The 18686-nt window shown below is 44.1% G+C and overlaps 2 protein-coding genes across 4 annotated transcripts in view; one reads left to right on the top strand and one right to left on the bottom strand.

Annotated features, from left to right (window-relative positions):
• The window catches only part of PPP6R3 (protein phosphatase 6 regulatory subunit 3), a 51068-nt gene extending 43078 nt beyond the window's left edge, over nucleotides 1–7990 (bottom strand). The window contains exon 1 of one of the 3 annotated variants that reach the window (XM_066321007.1): nucleotides 7852–7990. The gene's annotated coding sequence lies outside the window, so the exon portion shown is untranslated. The remainder of the gene's footprint in view (nucleotides 1–7851) is intronic. The other 2 variants (XM_066321009.1, XM_066321010.1) reach the window with 2 other exon arrangements.
• The window catches only part of APIP (APAF1 interacting protein), a 529312-nt gene that overhangs the window by 297545 nt on the left and 213081 nt on the right, over nucleotides 1–18686 (top strand). The window lies entirely within an intron of this gene.

The raw sequence follows: 18686 nt of genomic DNA, 5'->3' as shown, positions 1-18686 counted from the left end.
TTAGAAATCCAGCAAGATTATAAAACTTCAGTACAAGCAGCCTTCAAAGTGGAGTTTGAAGTGATTATTAAGCTGATGTTTAATCTTTCTTTCCTATTCCTCAGTCCCACAGGCAACTTATATTTTGGAGACTCCAATAATGTAAGCTTTGCCACACTGTGCTTTTACAAACCACATGTCACAGAGAGTAATCACACATTTTTTAGGCACAGGTGCCTCTGATGTCTCAACTGACCAGAAGTAATGCCTTCCCCATGGAACTCTTCTATTTTGCTGGACAATAGTATAGCAATCAAGATTGCCTAACAGAATAAGACACCTTCTTCCAAGTGCAACACTCACCCTAGTTTAATGAAGAAAGAAAAAAAAAAAAAAAAAAAAAAAAAAAAAAAAAAAAAAAGCTGAAGTTCCATTTAAAAAATGCCAAATCTACTATTTTCCCTGTGATCTTCAAAACAATCTTTTTAAAAATCTACTTCAATGCTTCTCTCTGCAGTATTAGAGAAGCAGATCTGAGTGCCTTTCAGAATTCTACTGCAGTTGCAAGTGGCAACAGTGGGGCAAGTCTGTCTCAAAGATTTAGCAGCAGTTCTTAATAATATTGTTTCCAAAGGGTGATTAGTCTGAATTTTTATACTGAAGTGATCATCAGCTGTGCAATACCATAAGGACACTAGTATGTACTTGCAAAAAGAGTTTAAAAAACCCATTCAAGCAATATGCCACAGTTAAGGGACATAGTGTCCTTTTGAAATGACTCTTCTTCAGCTGGCTGTCTTCTCTTTCATTTCCTTTTGTGCCCTTTCAAGAGAGGGCTACCACAAAATAACTCACCACAGTACTTTCAGCATCCATTCCCTCCTACAAGTTCTTTCTCTTAACTACCAAACTCCCTGCCAACAGTTTTCTCCTGCAAGAAGAGCCTCAACCAAGTGTTACTTTTCTAACTAGGAATTACTGAACACACACTGTTAAAACTAATCCCAATGCAAGACTGAAAACAGCACTGATAGGTTACAGTTACACAAAACTACAGCGATACTTCTGTGCCCTACGCCTACTCAAGGGATTTAAAGCATAAAGTTTCAAAGAAGCCAAGAAATTTAAAATGCAAGCTCAGAACTTAAAATGGTATTTATTACAGCATTACATGATAGAGCCCTAACGAGAAATACCCTGCTGAGCCAAGGACTTAGAAATCAATTTACTTCAGACCTTAAGTCTTCTATCCTTTTCAGTAACATTTAAGGGTCCACACAGACTTTTGTCAAGACAGTCTTATTACCACTTCAAAAAGCCAAGTTACTGCTATGCCAAGTGGCACAGAAATTAACTTAGTTTGAAATGCCTTGAAATCTGTAACAAGACTTCTTAAGTGGCTTCACTCAATGCTCACTACCTACGATATTTTTTTTAATTACACATTTGGATAACCTATAACCAATCCCTTCTTCTTATGAGGATGAGATCAGTACCATATTAAAAATTCGTATTTTTCTTATAAATAATTTCATTCCTGGCTGCATGGGGCTACAATTTCAACCTGGGAGGGAAAAATCCCAACCCCACTGCATTCTTATCTCCAACCTTACAAGTTAATTAAACTTAGAATTCCCAAGTCCAGAAGAGGGGAAGACTGGACCAGCGCATTCCAAAGTAAAAAAATCTTACACAAGTATTAACATCATTGCTTTCCCTTATGCCCTAAAAGGCATCAGTTTCCCATAGTGAAAAACATCTGAAGGTGTTTCCTATAATAAATATATAAGTAAATACATAAACCCCATGAGTTTTTCAGACTTTGAATTTTTTTTCCACAGACACCCTCATACATAAAAGATTCAGAATTATTCTTGTCTGCCTTAAATATTCTACCTCTCCAATTCCAATCTGGGCAACTAAATTCCCTACTCAATAACCAAGGCACTAGGGATTAATTTATTCTTATAAAATAAGAATCTTGCATCTTTGAAAATTATAAATTTGCATTTTTGAAGCAGAGCATCCAAGCCAAGTGTAGCCGGTACTCAGTCCTGCTATGTTTAAGTTTTTTGGGTTTTGGTCTCAAAACAATTCAAATTTAAGTACAGCAGGAGGGCATACTGGACATGGCAAACACAGGGAAAAAAAAAAACAAACCCAAAACATGTGCCAATCTATGACTGAAGTCATATTAAGATAACTGCACCTGGCACAACTACTGAGTAATTAAAGCAATCAAGCATTAATGGGTCGAGAAACTGTAAGTTCATTCTTCAATCACATATTATTTGTATCAGAAGAATGTATAAACTTTTATATTGTGACTCTAGAAGAGAGCCTTAGCCCTTACAGTGCAGGCAAGAAGCCTGAAAAGACACGTTTAGTTTTTTTATGTTGGTCATTAAGAAATGCAGATCTTTCATTAACATTACCTTTACCATCTCCTTTTATCAAACAAATTTCACTAAACACAGTGTTCAGTGAACAATTTTTCGCTATTTAGATGTGGATTAAAGCTGTAAAAAAAGCCCGTCATCAGCATCAAGTACGCACTGAGAAGGATCCTTTGATGAATGTTTGCCAAAAGGAAAAACTGATACTTCACAGCCAGATCACTGTACCTTCTACAGCTGTCCCTCAGAGACCTGAGAAGACACCTACATGTCATTACCCCTCAGAGCCGCCACGAGCAGTGACAAACTCCTTTGTAACAGCCAGAAAGAACAGAGAAAGACAAACATGGCAGATGGGAACAAAACCCTTGTGCTGTTGCAACTTGTAGCTGCACTTCCACCTAGACTGCCCAACACTGACATGAAATGGATGCTGAGTTCCCAGAGAAAGGAGATGCTCACATCCATAGGAACCCCCCTTACCCAAAAGTGGGTCTGTTCCTGCCAACACCACAGCTTTATTTTACCTGTCTCTGAATTTTCCATCCTTTTCCAAGAAGTTTGGTGACAACAGCTGAAGTTGTCAAATGTAACATACTACTTTTTATTTTCTAGAAGACTCCTCTTTCAGTTACATCGACATCCAGCAAGAGTCCATCAAGACAGCAGCAGAAGAAATAACATGAATACAAATTCTGCAGTTCAAACCAGACCTAAAGTTTACAGCTGAACTCTTAAGACTGGGAACTGCTCACAGTAGTAGGTACATGGTAAGCAAGAACAGAATACAGAGAGCATTACTTCTGCAAATCACAGAAAGAATGAGTTTTCTCACCAATACCTCACCTATGATCTTTGCCTTAATGAAACTTAAGAGTAATTGGAAAAAAAACCACACCACAAAAAAACAAAACAAAACAACATAAAAACCCCCTTTCCCTGCTCCCTGCACTAATTATATCAACACAAGACTTGGTTTTCACTACACTTACAAAAAAAAAAAAAAAAAAAAGCAAATAACACTGTATTTTCACCATTTCTTTGGGAATCACTAGTTGTATAAGCTCTCTGCTACAAAGATGCAGAAATCCACCGTGCGGAGGCAGTGGTTTACCATCCTTTCACAAAACAAACAGTACTGAAATAATATCAACTTGTAGCAAGGCAGGCCTTGAGAGTATCTGCTACTCCCTTGTTTTTTGTTCTAACAAAGGCTCAAACCAGTTACAATACAATGGAAAATGCAATCACACCTGAACCAGCATTGCCTACAGCCACTGCATGAAGCATTACTTGAAGCTTTTAATCTATCAATTAGGTTACTCCCACAAGAGAGAAATGTGCAACACACAACTGAGGATTAGAGTCTCAGGCTTTGCTCTTCTAAAGGAACATCATACACATTTACAGAGTAGTTTAGGAAAAAATGGGATTCACTTCAAAAACCCACAGCAGAAGTTAAACTTAAACAACAAAATCTTATTTTATATACTGGTATCCAGTTACAAATCCTGCCAATGGTCACTCAAGAAGGGAACTCATCCACTGTCTAATAGGGGTGGGAGGCCTGGGATTCACTTCTGTAATTAACAATCAGAATGCTTTTAGTACTGAAATAGCTATTCTAGAACATATTAAATTAACTCAGAAACTACTTTTTACTAAGAATTTTTAAGTTTTCATCCTCCATCGCAACTGAGCTTTGTGACCAAACTGGAAATCACATGGCCATCTCTCAAGCCTCACCCAGGATGGGCCTGGGCATCCTAAAAAGGCTTTAGAGATTTCTCCATGTTTAAAAGCACTTTTTGGCACAGGTAACAAGAGATGGCCTAAAGTGTTCCTGTGCCATTTTCAAGAAGGCCCAGTGGACACAGAGAAGGCCCAGAGACCACGAGGCCACGTCCTCCACCTCCTTACAGATGTACAATCTAAAATGCAGAAGTGTTTGGAACCATCCCATTCAAAATGAAATTGGATAAAGTTTTAAGAACATTCCAAGGAAATTAATCAATCCTCAAATCTCACCACTAGGCAGTTTCTGCTTGTGCACATACACATTTTTTTATTTTCCTTTTTTTGTCTCCTTCCCTTCATTAATCAAATCCCCACTATGTATTTCCCAGGCACTCTTCTCTGCCATTCTGCCAACATGCCTAACAACATCAATCTCCCCTCCAGTGGAGTGTTACAGCTTCACTATGCTGAGGTGCTTCTGCTATTCTTTTCCACAGCTGACATGCAACATACCCCACAGATTTGTCACTGAGCACTTCAAGTTTTAGAGGAAAAGATATAACCATTTAACAGAATTAAAGGATGACTATGTATGAACTAGCAGCAAGAAGAAAAAAAAGTTAAAAGGTTAGGCAGGAACTTTTTCACCTACTCCAAATCACATAGACCATTTCAAATGTGCTTCCTGACATGTTATATAAGCCATTAAATAATCATGGGTCCCGAAAAGTCTTGTATTTCATACCAACAAATTTTTTTGCCAATATTATGTGAAGAGCTATTCCATAAACAGGCAAGCTTAAACCACACGTCCTCCCAATCTTCTCAAATCAGTCTACTCCACTTCCTGAGAAGTGTCCCAAACTAGCTATAAAGCTACATATAATATCCAAGAGTAGAAAAATATTTTACTTCAGTTGCTTAGTAGCATATAGTTTCTAAAACAGATGCTGGCACCCTGACACACTACAGAAACAATTAAACATGCTATGCAGAGCTTTCAACACGATGTTCATGTTCTCCATGTGTCTTCTCCTTGATCTTTCAGGCTTGCTTCCCACCCCAAAAATATCAGAAACACTAGTTTCTCAAGTTCTTTGCTCTCTTCCTCCAACTTCCCAAAATAAGAATACACAAGTAAGACATTATTTCTCATTTACCTGTACTTGTTTTATTACTGTGAAAGGTTTTACCAGTAACAATGGCTCTACATCCTGCTCTTAGGACAACCCAACCAGACATCTGTTCTTCTAGAATTTGGGTGTGAGATTTTAACTTGAGATAACACAGTATTCCTAAGCCTGGCAGATGAGATAGAGTGCACAGCAAGCTTAAGGATCACAGGTGAAGGTGCTACTACAAAAGACTAATCTAGAGGGCAGACAGTGTGCTGAAGCCATCCTACCTTACCACAAAAAGAGATCACTATGCTCATACCAGCACCTCTTCTGCCCAAGCACAGAAGCCATGGTTCCCACCATGCTTTCAAAGGCCATAAATTAACTCAATTACCCAAGAAAAGTGAATACTAAAGTCTCCCACCTACAAAGATACTGTGTACCATGCTGAAATGCTGAAACACTGAAGCTAAAAAATGGCTTATTGCAATATAGTTACAAAGAGCAACCTTTAATGTAGAGTTAAGTACATACTTCAAGGCTTTTTAAGCACTTGGACTAAAGAGGACTTAATGGACAGAAAGGAGAGTGGACCACACGCTTCTTCAACACATTTCTCCCTTCTGTCTCAACCTTCTGACTGGTCGGTTTTGAGCCAGCTCTTCAGCATTTCACAGTACATGCACACTAAGCTTAAGCTGAGTAAATAAGCAAAGATGTTGAGCCATAACAATAGAGTTCACTCTCTAAACATCTGTCACTACTAAAGCCACATACACCGATTTTTGCTCTAATACTGCTAAATTCAGGTTCCATCTACTAACTCACTTGAATTTCACTCTCAGAACATGATCCGATTCTCTGAGTGGTACACAGGCTATAGCATCATATCCCTGAAGTGCAAGACAGAAGCATTCCAAAGGAAAAAGTCACTTCTGCTCACTCAGCAACTCAGCAGAGGTGAGCAGCATGCAGGCAGTATTGTGAAGAGACACAGAAACTACTCAGTATCTTTAATTCCATAGGGGCATAACAGGTAGTTGAACTGTATTTTTAAAAAATCCGAAGCTGTGATGCTCACAGCAGTTTACATACAAATCTAACTGGCTTGTAAAGAAGCTGTAATGCACTATCCTACTTAAAGGCATTCCTGTTAAACAGGTTGTTTTTCTGGAATTTCTTAACTACAGCTTTCACTTAACTCAACGTTTTCTTTGGTCATTGTAAACAGACCTCATCAACAGTTCTTCTGGCCCAAACAGTATTTCCAAATAGTTTTAGGAAATAAATTCCTTTAGTAACACAAGACAGTGCAGGATTCAATGCCTATATATTCTGCTTTTCAAACAGAAAACAAATAAGAAGAATCCTTTATGTTCAAATAGTATCATAGATGGACAAAATAAGTAACTTAAGTGAACACAAACAATTACTTAAAAACACAAACTATCAAGAAAAACATATAAACTGGATATCACTTTCACACGACATCTCATTAACAATTTACATATTGAAAGGTAATTATGCAGAGTTATTTTCTACTCGCATAATAAAGGAACTATTGCAAGCTTCAGTTAGCCTATGTCGTGCTACTGAAAACAACACAGAGCTAAGTAATCAGAGTCTTATTTGAGTGTATGTTGCATTGGAAATACACCATTCAGTTCAAATAACAGCAGCAATCTTTCTGGAACACTGAAACAGAGAGACTTCCCATCTTTCAGCATCCCGGAGAAAAATAAACACACAGGTATTTGTGCAACCCAAAGACACAATGCACAGTTAAGAGTACATTTAGACTCATTTTACATTTTAAACCTAAGTAATACCAGCAGCAGTAATTTTTCATTTTTAAGTTGCCAGCATCTCAAAGGATCCCTTCCAAAAGCTATCCACCTACTCCTAAGTTTTCCTCGCTCTTCCGCTCAGAACACTTATTTAAAATAGCAACACACTCATTCAAAGTATCCCATTGCTCTGACTTAAACAACATTTATGCTGACAGAAATGATCTTTAGCCTCAATTGCACTTATGTCATACAAGATAGTCTCATACGATACTAAGTAGACTAAAACACTAATTCCCTCATACACTTCGGAAAGTTCTTAGCAACCAACACAAAACAAAACCAGAAAAACTGGCAGGTTCTAAGCGAGATTTTGCCAAACGTATTTAACAGCAGTTAAAGCTTACCCAAACACTGCTACGCTCTTAAAACATTATAGTTCAAAGAAGCCGCCTCGTTAAAACCCCAGAACAACCCAAGCGTCCCAGCAGAGAAGCCCCGCGCGGCACCCGGGGGCAGAAGAGGCGGCGGGCTGGGAGGGCTCCGCGCTGCGGCCCGGCCCGCCCGGGCCTCCCCGCCGCGCCCCGGCCCCGCGTCCCGCGGCCGCGCCCCCGCCGCTCCGGGCCCCGCGCTGCAGGTGCGGGAGGCCGCGCACCACCGGCCCCGGAGGCCCCGGCAGGGCAGGGCCCGGCCCGGCGCCGCCCGAGCAGCGCCCGGAGCCCCCGCACGGCCGTGAGCGGGCGCCAGGCCCGCGCCGCCGCGGAGGAGCCGCCGCCGGAGCGCTGCTCCCCTGGAAGCGGAGGAACGGAGATCACGGCGCCGTCCCGGCCGTACCTCGGCAGCGCGTCCCACACCACAGGCCCCGGGTGCCTCCGCTCAGGCGGGAAAACCTCCGCTCGCCACCATCACCGACGCTCCAAGATGGCGGACATGGCAGCTCCGGCGAGCCCTCCTCTGCCTCCGCCTACCTGCCAATCACTTCTCCCCGGCACCGCCCTTCTCGCCGGTTCGCGCCTCTCTATTGGGCGCTGTGCGGAGCTCGGCCTCTCACTGGCCGCCTCGCCAATGTCAGTCACCCGGCTACGCGGCTGCGACAGGGTGGGACGCGGCCGGCGGCGGGCTCTCGGCTTCTCGTTGGCCAGTCAGCGCATGGGGCGGGTGCACCTCGATTCCCACCTTCCCGGCCTAGCAACAAGGCACCGTCACGCTGACAGGCGTCTCCCTCGGCCAATAGACGAAGCTGATTCCTTTTAAAAATAAACCCGTTCGGCCCAATCCGGAGCCGAGGCGCTCGGAGGCCGCGGCGGGGGGGCGGGAGCCGGCGGCGGCGTCCGTCCCGCAGCTTCACCCGCCGCGCCTTGCCATTGGCCAGCGCGCCCGGCCACGCCCCCGGGGCGCGCGCGGGCGCCAAACTGCCTGACAACAGGCGGCGGGGGGGCCGGGGGATGGGGCCATGGGGCTGAGGGGGGGCCGGTGGCGGAGGTCCGCCCCTGGGATGCGCCAGGTAGCGGGATCCGTGCCCGCTTCTCCACCTGCGGGATTTGCCTTTTCCTGAGCCTGCCTCCGGGCAGGTGCCCGTGAGGCCTCCAACGCCGCCTAAGACACGTCAGAGTGTGTTTTATAAAACCATAGGATCGTTAAGGTTGGAAGTGACCTGCCTTTAAGGTGATCAAGTCCACGCGTCAGGCAGCGACACCACCTTGCTTACCACTAAACCATGTCCTCAAGTTCCACCTGCCTTTTGAACACTCCTAGGGTTGTTGATTACACCACCTCCCTGGGAAGCCTGTTCTAATTCATGATCATTTTTTTCAGTGAAGATATTTTTGCTAATACCCAATCCAAACCTCCCCTGGTACAACTTCAGGCCATTTCCTCCTATCCTGCATGTTGGCTTGGAAACGAGGCCAACCCCCAGCTCTGCCTACAGCCTCCTTTCAGGCAGCTGTAGAGAGCAATAAAGTCTCCTTTTCCCCAGGCTGGGCACCGCCAGCTCTCTCAGCTGCTGCTCACAGGACTTGTGCTCCAGACCCTTCTCCACTGCCCTCCTCTGGACACCCTCCAGCCCCTCAGTGTCCTTATTGCAGTGAGGGGCCCAGAACTGGACACAGCGCTCAAGGTGTGGCCTCACCAGTGCCCAGCACAGGGGGACAAACACTGCCCTGGTCCTGTGACCGCACCGGTATGGGGAATGTTGCTAGGGAATATTCCCAATACAGCCCAAAGTGCTCTGGAATGAACGTGTGGAGATCCAGGGTGGGTGCTCAGCCGTGCCAAACCTCCCTGGCTGCCACCTGAGGAGGTGCTGGCGTGGCTGCTGCGCTGCAGCCCTGCTTGGCTGAGCACGGCGGGCAAGGGCCTCTGCTGGAAAGCTCAGGGGACACACCCCCGACCGGGCAGCCTCTTGTGCCCCACAGCTGGCACAGGACACCCACCGTACGTGTTGAGCGCCATGTGCCTTAAAGGCATGAACAAGTCCTGGCCAGCCAGGATGCTTTTGCCTTCTGTCACAGAGCCTCCTGAACCACCTCTGCCCAAAAAGGTGGTGACCCCTCTGGCTCCAGCCCCTTGGCCTCTCAGGGCAGCCATCCTGGTTTCAGAATGTCACTGTCAGGACGACATCCTTGTCCCTGTTGGAGACTACCCAGCTGTGGTCAGCAGCACATCACCTGTGGGCAGCAGGTTACCGTCAAGTACCTGCCTGGCCTGGTGTTCACAGGTTTTGTCTGGTTTTGGTGGGGTTTTGCCTGGCTTAAATGGGATTTTGTCAGGTTTCAAGGTGGTTTGGGCTGGTTTTTTATTAAGAGGGCATGGGCTAGTTAAGGCAAGGACTCATTAATTAATTTATTTACACTGGGGGAAGAAACAACAGATCTGAAATTATAGTTTAGCATTAGGGTAGTTCTTGCAGGCCCCTGGTGTAGTGGATGTGAAAACTGGAGGGTAGCACTGTGTTTATTTCATGTACTGAAGGGAGGGGAAAACAATATATTTCTTTAACTTCATTATGAATCAGCAGTCTAGGATAAAGCAACTTCACTGCAAATGATGTATCTTCACATCTTTCACATGCTCATCTGACAAAGTAAACTCAGTACAGCTGTGCTTACATCTTACTGAAAAACAGTCAGCAGGTCCGCTCCCATTAAGACAAAGCTAGGGATATTACAAGGAGATAAATATTGAGGATGCTGCTGCAGAAAGCAGCACCTTTTTTAGGAGAGAAACAGTGATCTGAGCTAGAAATGGGCTCAAAGCTTGGTATACAAGAATAAGGTGCTAATGGGAGCCTGTCTCTACATAAAACATCTTGGGGTTTGGACAAAGGGATAGTGTAATAGCAGTGTAAACGCTTTACACCGTTTGCTTACCTTTCTGTGTGTGTCCTTTTCAGATCAGAGGGACTCCACATCTTCTCCTTCACAATGGTGCTCTGTTCAATAATTCCAAAATAGGATATAGGCTTCTTGGGCTTTCTCTAAATACAGAAAAATAGGTTAAGACTCTTACTTCTAAGGAAAAGGTAGCTACCAGATTTATAATAGCTGCAAACAGGCTAACGTGGCCTGGCCTTTGTGCTTTGTCCAGAAACTCTTGCCAGCTGCTCAGGTGCTTGGTTTCGTAATGCTGATTGCATAAAAAGCTGGCCACAGTGTCAGCTTTCTTTGTGCTCCTGCGTCTTTCCTACCAGTTGACCAAGCTTTGGCTCCTGTCCTCTCTGCAGGCATTACTGGTTCTCCTGAAAACTGAGTTGCAGCGTGCCTTATCCTACTAACTGTGCCTGTGCTTGCTCCCCTTCAGTATATGATGGCACATCCCTGTTTTACAAAACCTCTGTGAACAGAAGCCCTCCCCAAGCCATGAGCCTGGTGGGTTGCTTCTGTTCATAGGATATTGTTGGCTGCCAGCACAGGCACATGATCATCTCATTCTGCCTGAATAAGTTAGTGGAGCTGCAGCAATTATAGATACATGTGATTTTAATGTGTCACAAACACATGGTAAAAACTCAGCAGTATGAAATGTATTTGCTGTTATCTACTGAACAGAGTTACACAGTTAGGTCTCTGAGTACAGAGCCTGGCTTTTGCTTTCTTTTTCATGCAAGCAGATTTATTTAGTAAAATGTACCAAAAAAAAAAAATTCCTCCAAACAATCAACATGAAATGGGACGTTGTTTCTTTATTCATCATTTCAGCTGGTAGTCAGTCCAGAAAGCTCTCTAGACTGTGTTTGTTCCACATTTATTTTAGCTGTCTCCTTGTTGTTTTCTTTCCTTTCACTGTGTCTGTATTTTGGGTTTTTTTGTGGGGTGGTTTTGTTTGTCATGCCACTTGCATGTTCCAGCAGAGAGTACCTGCACCACCTACAACACATGGAGATTTCACAATATAAAGTGTGTAGAGGCAGTTCTGGTTGTGTTGTCAATTGCAGTGTGTAGGAAAGACCCTGGAAATTGTGAGTAGAGACTTAACAGGAAAGAATGGGTCTAAACAATGGATGGATGAGTGTACCATGTTAAGTGGCATCCCCAGGACAAACAGTGGGTTGTTAAAACGATAATGAGATTGTAAAATATATAAAGTAGCAAGCACCAGAAGTGGTATCTGGAGAGGAGATTAACAGTTTGAGTGTAGAACAACTACAACAGTATCATAGATACCTAGTCTGGTTTCTGTAAATATTAATTATGTCCTTACAGACAACTAAGTGTCAGACTGTGCTGCTGTGGACACATCCTATATCAAACGTGCCCTGGCAGCAAGGAATGCATCTCAACTCAGAAGAGGCAGGATAATATTTGCACTGGCACATATCTGATTTTCAAGGGTCTTACCACCACCATCACAATTCCAGAAAAGTTTGGGAGTTCATAGGCCTTGTTTTTATCTTAGAGCTTTCCTATCAATATATTTCTAAGTCTTGATTTTGTGCAATTATTTTTTGAAACAACTACTGTCCAGGTGAAACTGCCATTACCCTGTAAGTTGCTAATGCCAGGGCACTACTACCTCAAGGTAGAAACACTTCATGTCTACAAAGGGCATCTCAAAACACTAATGAACAGCGGGGGGAAATGAGAGGGTTATGTGGCTTGCCCAGCATCACACAGTAAACTGAACCAGAGGCAAAAGAGTAAAATCCCAGCCCTTTATCCCTGGGAGTTATGTACAAATCTGAAGATCTCCTCACCATTCCTGTGCCTGTGACTACAGGCAAATCAGAAACAAAAACCTAGCCTGCTTCAGGTGACTGTCGTATTTTATTGCTGGCAGGGGAACTTTTACTTTTTGGCAATGGACTCGAAGCTTGATGGCATTTTGATAAATCACTGGGCTAGGGTTTCAAGTTCCAGTATGTTAACTTGGTGATATCCACTGCCTGTTGCACTTTGAGAGACAGCACTTCTGATGAATTCCTCTACTCACTCGAGGAAGCCACTTCCTCAGCATAAAGTGATAGGCAAATTAAAAAATTACAAATAATCAGCCTGCTCAGTCACTGTCATCCCATCAAAGGATGCTGAGCATGTTTCCTCAGTGTGCACCTTAACCCCTCAGCCATAGCTGTGCTCTCTCCAGGAGCTGGTGGGCTCCCTGCAGCTGCCAGGGGAAGCATTTCTTAGGGCTTGCTGTGACTCAGCACCTCTGCCACACCTTGGAGAACAAACTTGTCTTCCCAAGAGTGGCACAGCCTGCCAAGCCAGCTTGTCCCGTGGCTCTGCAATTGCTGGATGTGACAGCAGAGGAGAGCAGGCAGGACTGTAGCCTTTCAGCAGAATTTCACCATTAGCTGCTGCTTCTCTTACAGAGCCATAATGTCAGACCATGAGCATTGAGGTGTGTTTCTCCTTCAGCTTTGCCAAGTCAGCCACAGTCCAACATGTTGTCTTCCTTTTGTCCCCCTGGGGCAGCTGAAGGACCCTATGAGGGGTTATTTGTTTCCAGTTTACCCAGGTTGCAGGCCTGGGTTTCCCACAGGCACAGGGAAGCACCAGTGCCTGCAAGGCAATGGGAACACCTGCACACAGGTCTGGAGCTGAACCTCCCCACTGGTGATACCTGTCTGTTCAATCAACTCAGGCATAAAATGAAGTCCTAGCTTAACCTCTTCTAATCTGGTTGAGGTTCACTCTTCTGAGCACTGTTCCCTGTAGGAAACAGACTTAGAAAACCCAGGACAATTGGGTGGCTTGCACCAGAGTCCCCATCTCTGTTAACACTGAATGAATATTTGTAGAGTAAGGTCAGCCAAGACAGAAACACCTCTGGTTTGAACATAGCCCTTACAAAATCCATTGTTCATCTTATGGTTCAGGAGAGAATAAAGTCTATTAAAGAATTTTAATGATTTAATGTTTAGCCCAACATCTTATTAAAATTACGAAAACTAAGTAGCTTTAAGAAGAGAGAAGGAGCATTTTTGAACAATAACTTCATGGTTATGCTCCTGAGGGTGAACACGGATGTTTGACTGCACCAGACCCACAAGTTAATCCATTTAGTTGAAACAAAATGTTCAAGTTCAGTTTTTTAATCTCATTTCAAGCATTGATCCTATTAGCATTTCTCAGGCAAAGCTGCTGGGGAGTAGGGTAGAACCTCCATACCGTGCTTGTAGCCCTGCTGGAAAGAACGTAGGGTTGGAGGGAAGTTTTGGCACGCACACACTCACTTGAGGGCTTTCACCATCCCCCTTCTATCTCCATGGGAGGGCATATATCAGTATTGGTCATCCTTTTCTCCTACCTGCCCAGTACTAGCAATCAATGGCGTATCATCTGAGAGCAGAAAGCAGACAGAACTTGTTAGCTTTGCTGACCTGCCAGCAAAGTGCACAGTGTGGGCCCAGCATGCAGGTGTGGGAGCCTGCTGGGTGGCTGCACAGGAAAGCTTTCCTGACTAACCAACCCCATCCCTCTTGCAATGGATCCTCTCTTTTTCCGAGAGGATGCTGAAGGCTGGCAAGTGTGTCAGCAGGATGGGCAAAGCAATGATTTCTTCCCCTTCATTTTCTAAAGGAGCAGAGGAAACAGTGGTTGGTGAGGGCATGGTCAAAAGGCAGTTTGACATAACTTGTTGGAAAGTCCATATACCTTATTACATAGGAAAATAGGTGAAGAAATGGAAGCCTAATGATTCTAAACATTAGGTCCTGGTGCTGCCACTGTCCTCATAAGACCCATATATGCAGGGTGGTTTCCCTTGAGCCTTTAGGTTATTTTGTTCAGATAAAAGGGTTGGAGGCTTACAGTTTATTTCCCATCCAAACATAACACTTAGGAATCATGGGCAACAGGGGAAGACCTGGTTACATCAGTTATTAACATCAGAAGCAAATTATGCTCTAGTAATAAAACAGGGTGTGTACTGTAAGCAGAAGAAATAATGTATAAATTCCAACAAGTATCTGAGGCTGAAACTGAAGTCTAGGGATAAAGGTGACCAGAACTTAATTTAATATCCATTAAACAACATACACGTGCAGCACCCAGTGCAGGTACAGAGAAGTTGTCCTGGATGACTGGCGTAAAGCACTGCTCTTCCTTCTCTGGTCCTAATGACCTCTCAGGAGCCTAGCAGCACATTCCCACCCCAGCAGAGCTTGTAATCTGGTGATTATAAGTACATTTGGGAGGTGCAACTTGAAATTTCCATGGCAAAAGAAAGGAATGGGAGCTAAACCACAGTCTCATTAAGACTCGTATAAAAGCAGCACCCATGTCCATTTCTTTTCCCTCTGGCTGTGCTTCAAAAGAAAACATACCTAAGGATTCAAAGAGTCTGGTATCCTGGCAGTAGGCCTAGGATTTAGGATGCTGACCAAACTGAACTCCTGGGGACTCAGGCCAAATGAGTCTGCACCAATCTGCACCATGATTCAGATGTCACCTGTCAACTGGGAGGGCCCTCCCAGTGATTTTTTGATACCTTAAAGTTTACAGAGCAGCTGAGCAGGAGGATTGCGAGGTTGCAATTTTAGACTGCAGTGTCTTAATCTCATTTCAAGTAGTTAAATGCTTTTGATATAGACACTAATATGACAGAGGAGAAAAAAAGAGAAAAAAAAGCTGCTAGACAAGTACTTGAATACAGATCCCAGGAGACAGAGTGTTCATTTTTCTTTTGCTTCATTAGACGTGCACTGGGTACTGGTTTTGTTATGTAGTTACCCATTTAAAAATGTCACACTGTTCAGCAACAGTGCTAATTACCAGCATAACCACATGACCACTCTGGTCTAATGATAGTCCTAAGCCCATGTTATCTTTTAATAGCTAAGCTGATTAAACTAGCACAGAGGAAAAACAAGTTAGAGAAATTACCTTCATGGTAGTTCTCCTAGGAAAATTAAGGTGCTTTTCAAGTGTGCAAAGTGCATGTATTGTGCTATTTCCCAACCAGCCATGATACAGCTGCCTAGTAACTACTGAGTTTCTATGAAATGGTAGCAGGGGACTGAAAGAGATGATAGGAACAGGCTGGATTACCCAGGCAAACTTGTGAACACAGTCATCTAATCAGGTGCATGTCATAAGCAGCAGTTGCAGGTTATTTTTGCTTTAAGCTTTTCCTTTCTCTTCTCTTTCTTCCCCTTTAACTCCACCAGTTTGGGAGTCATTCCCCCAAACTGGTCAAAGTGAGAACTTGTACATAGTTTAGGTACTGCAACATTGAAATACAGAGGCAAACTCTGGTTTCAACCCATTGTTCCACTGGATAGGAAGGAACAAAGGCAGCTGTTTCCCTGTCTCAGTGCCAGGAAGGACCACTGTGATCAGCAGACCCATCTTTTGAGAACTATGGTGACTAAAGGAGCAAAGAAAAAAACAAAGTGGAAAGATTACCATCACAGTACTTCAAGAAGAAATATGATGCTTTCTTTATCTCAGCCCCATTCTCTTCCCATCTGACCTGCTGCCCTCATGGTGTGGAACATGTATGCAAAGATGAGGAGTGCCTGTCAAAGGGATTAGGCTCCTAAAAAGTCTAAGTGAGTGCAATTAACTCTGCAGGTAGTTCCCATCTCTAAGATAGGAAATGTCTTGCAGAGACTTTATGACCCACTTGACAACACTATTTAAGCCTTTTTAAATTAGGAGAGTGGCACAGGCACACTAAGGATGCCATATCCAGGCTGAACAGAGCTTGAACTAACCTTAGGATGGATCAAGACAGATGCCAGAATCCAAGGGTGGTTCTCCAGCCCCTGCTTGAAAACCAATACCTCCAAACTCAATCGATCTCACCAAGGACTTGACTGTAGCAAATGTGTAACACTCCCTGAATCCCCCTCCAAGTCTGGATTTTAGAGAGCTGATTTAATTCCTCGTGTATGAGGATTTCATCTGACAGCTTCTTTCCAAAGAGGAATTTCATTTCACTGCTGGTGTGAAAGAGATCAGACATCAATGAATAAGTTTTTAAATTGTGCTTGGAAACCCCACACCAGAGAGCTCTGAAGAGTCCCTGGTAACTGTTCTGTGACACCCTCAAACAGATAAACCCACCACCTATGTTTTCTGCAGCATTTGAAATATTTCAGAAGTTTCTCATCAAGGCATTTAAAAATCTATAAAAATTAGGAAATATTCTGTTTTCTGAACAAATTATACAAAATAATAGAAGTCCATTGTTTTTTCCTACCTGAAAATCTTCTGTGTTACATTGAGCCCAATAGCTTTCATCCTTTGGGGATAATGTGGTGTCAGGAATAATCATTATGTGCTGGGACTGCTTTTATGTCTATCAGAATTTGTCCTCAATTTTATTTTTTTTAATAAGTTAGAAACTATAAAAACTGAATGACTCTACCCTGACCTGACTGGAGAAACCCACCTCATTTCCTGTATCTCATCCTCTTTCCAGCCCATCTGTCTTAACCTTCATTCCCCCATAGCATGATTAGCTTCCTAAAAAGTATAGGTGATTGGAATTAACTGTTCATGTAATTTCAGCATCTGAGGAAGGGAATGCCTTGCAGAGACCACCTGACCTGCTTCAGTCATGCTATGGACATTTTTCATGTTAAGAGAGATACAGGCACACTGAGGACCCCAGCCTCAGAAGTATTTGCAAGTGTCTGTCTTACAAGGTTGCACAAAGACATCAAGAGGACTTAGTACTTAGCCTTGGGAGTCTAGGCCTAAATAATGTGCATAAGGCTGCTGAGAAAAACCTGGAACATCTGTCCAAGCCTTGCACATGGATAATAAGAGAAATTCTGCTTTTATTGGGTGTTTTTAATTCCATTTTTTCTTTTTCATTTGCTCCTCCTTTTATGTGATTGTATATACGTTTGTGTGGGTAAAACTGTACTAATTTTTAATTAGTCTTAAATAATAGCTCTGTATAATGTGTTAGAAGAGCTGTGTGTGTATTTGGAGGATTTCTGTCAGGCTTCTAAGGCTGGTTCCTTGCTGTATTACTTGGCTTTATTTGTGCATTGATGTAGTGTCGATTTTCAATCACTCCCCACCCCCGAGGCAGAAATAGGTGACCTACTTTTTAGCCCTGGACATCTGCTAATGCAGCCATCTCTCCCTCTGTCCTTTAACCCCTTCTTCCCTCCTTCCCTCTCTGCAGAGCCTCCCAGGGACCTGTGGCTGTCCTGCAGACTCCTTTAGGACCGTGGGGGCCACTCAGCAGCAATAGGCAGACAATCTAGGAGGCAGTGCTGGGGCAGGACTACACACACGACATCCAAGAGGGTTACAGCTCTGCCTCTATGCTACAGAGTGTCATCTCAATAGCATCCCAAAAGCCATCCAGGCCCAGGTACCAGCTGAAAAATCGCAGGACACCTCACCTCCTTCTCACAGCCACCCAACCACTTCAGGGCTGGCCAAAAGTTAAAGCATGTTAAGTTTTTAATGGTGTCTCCATTGGGGATTTTCCCTTTCACAGAGGCAGTGCTTCCTCCCTGAGGCCCCCTCTGTTATCACTGCTCTTACGAAGCAGATATTGGGCGTTGCCTTGTAATCTGCTTCAGCAGCAGTCTTACTGTCCTGGCTGGACCCTTCCTTGCCCCGTTAGGACCTTTCAGCTGGAGGCAGCAGGGGAGTGTGCTTGCACTGTAGGTTTTTTTAGGCAGTGCCAATTTCATGCTTTGGCTCTGGATGGTAGGCAGTAGTCTGCAAGGTTGTCCAGGCTCTGACCCTGCTGGCTCACAGCATTTGTGGATTTGCAGGTCAGAGGTGACAAAGGATGTGGAAAAGAGAGTGCTACTTAATGCCTTCTTTGCCTCGGTCTTTAATAGCAAGACCAGTTGTCCTCCAGGTACCCAGCCCTCTAAGCTGGAAGACAGAGATAAGGAGCAAAACAAAACCCCCATAATCCAGGAGAAAATGGTCACTGACCTGCTACCCACCTAGACATACACAAGTCTCTAGGGCCTGATGGGATCCACCCAAGGGCACTGAGGGAGCTGGTGGAAGCATTTGCCAAGCCACTTCCAATCATCTGTCAGCTGTCCTGGTGAACCAAGGGTGTCCCAGCTGGCTGAAGTCAGCAACTGTACTGCCCATCTACAGGAAGGGTTGGAAGGAGGGTTTGGGGAGCTACAGACCTGTCAGTCTGCCCTTGGTGCCAGGGGAGGTCATGGAGCAGATTGTCTTGAGTGCCAGCATGTGGCATGGACTGGACAGCCAGGGGATCTGGCCCAGCCA

The sequence above is a fragment of the Sylvia atricapilla genome, chromosome 6 (assembly GCF_009819655.1).
Source record: "Sylvia atricapilla isolate bSylAtr1 chromosome 6, bSylAtr1.pri, whole genome shotgun sequence".
Classification (NCBI taxonomy): domain Eukaryota; kingdom Metazoa; phylum Chordata; class Aves; order Passeriformes; family Sylviidae; genus Sylvia; species Sylvia atricapilla.
This window is presented reverse-complemented; position numbering and strand designations above follow the sequence as displayed.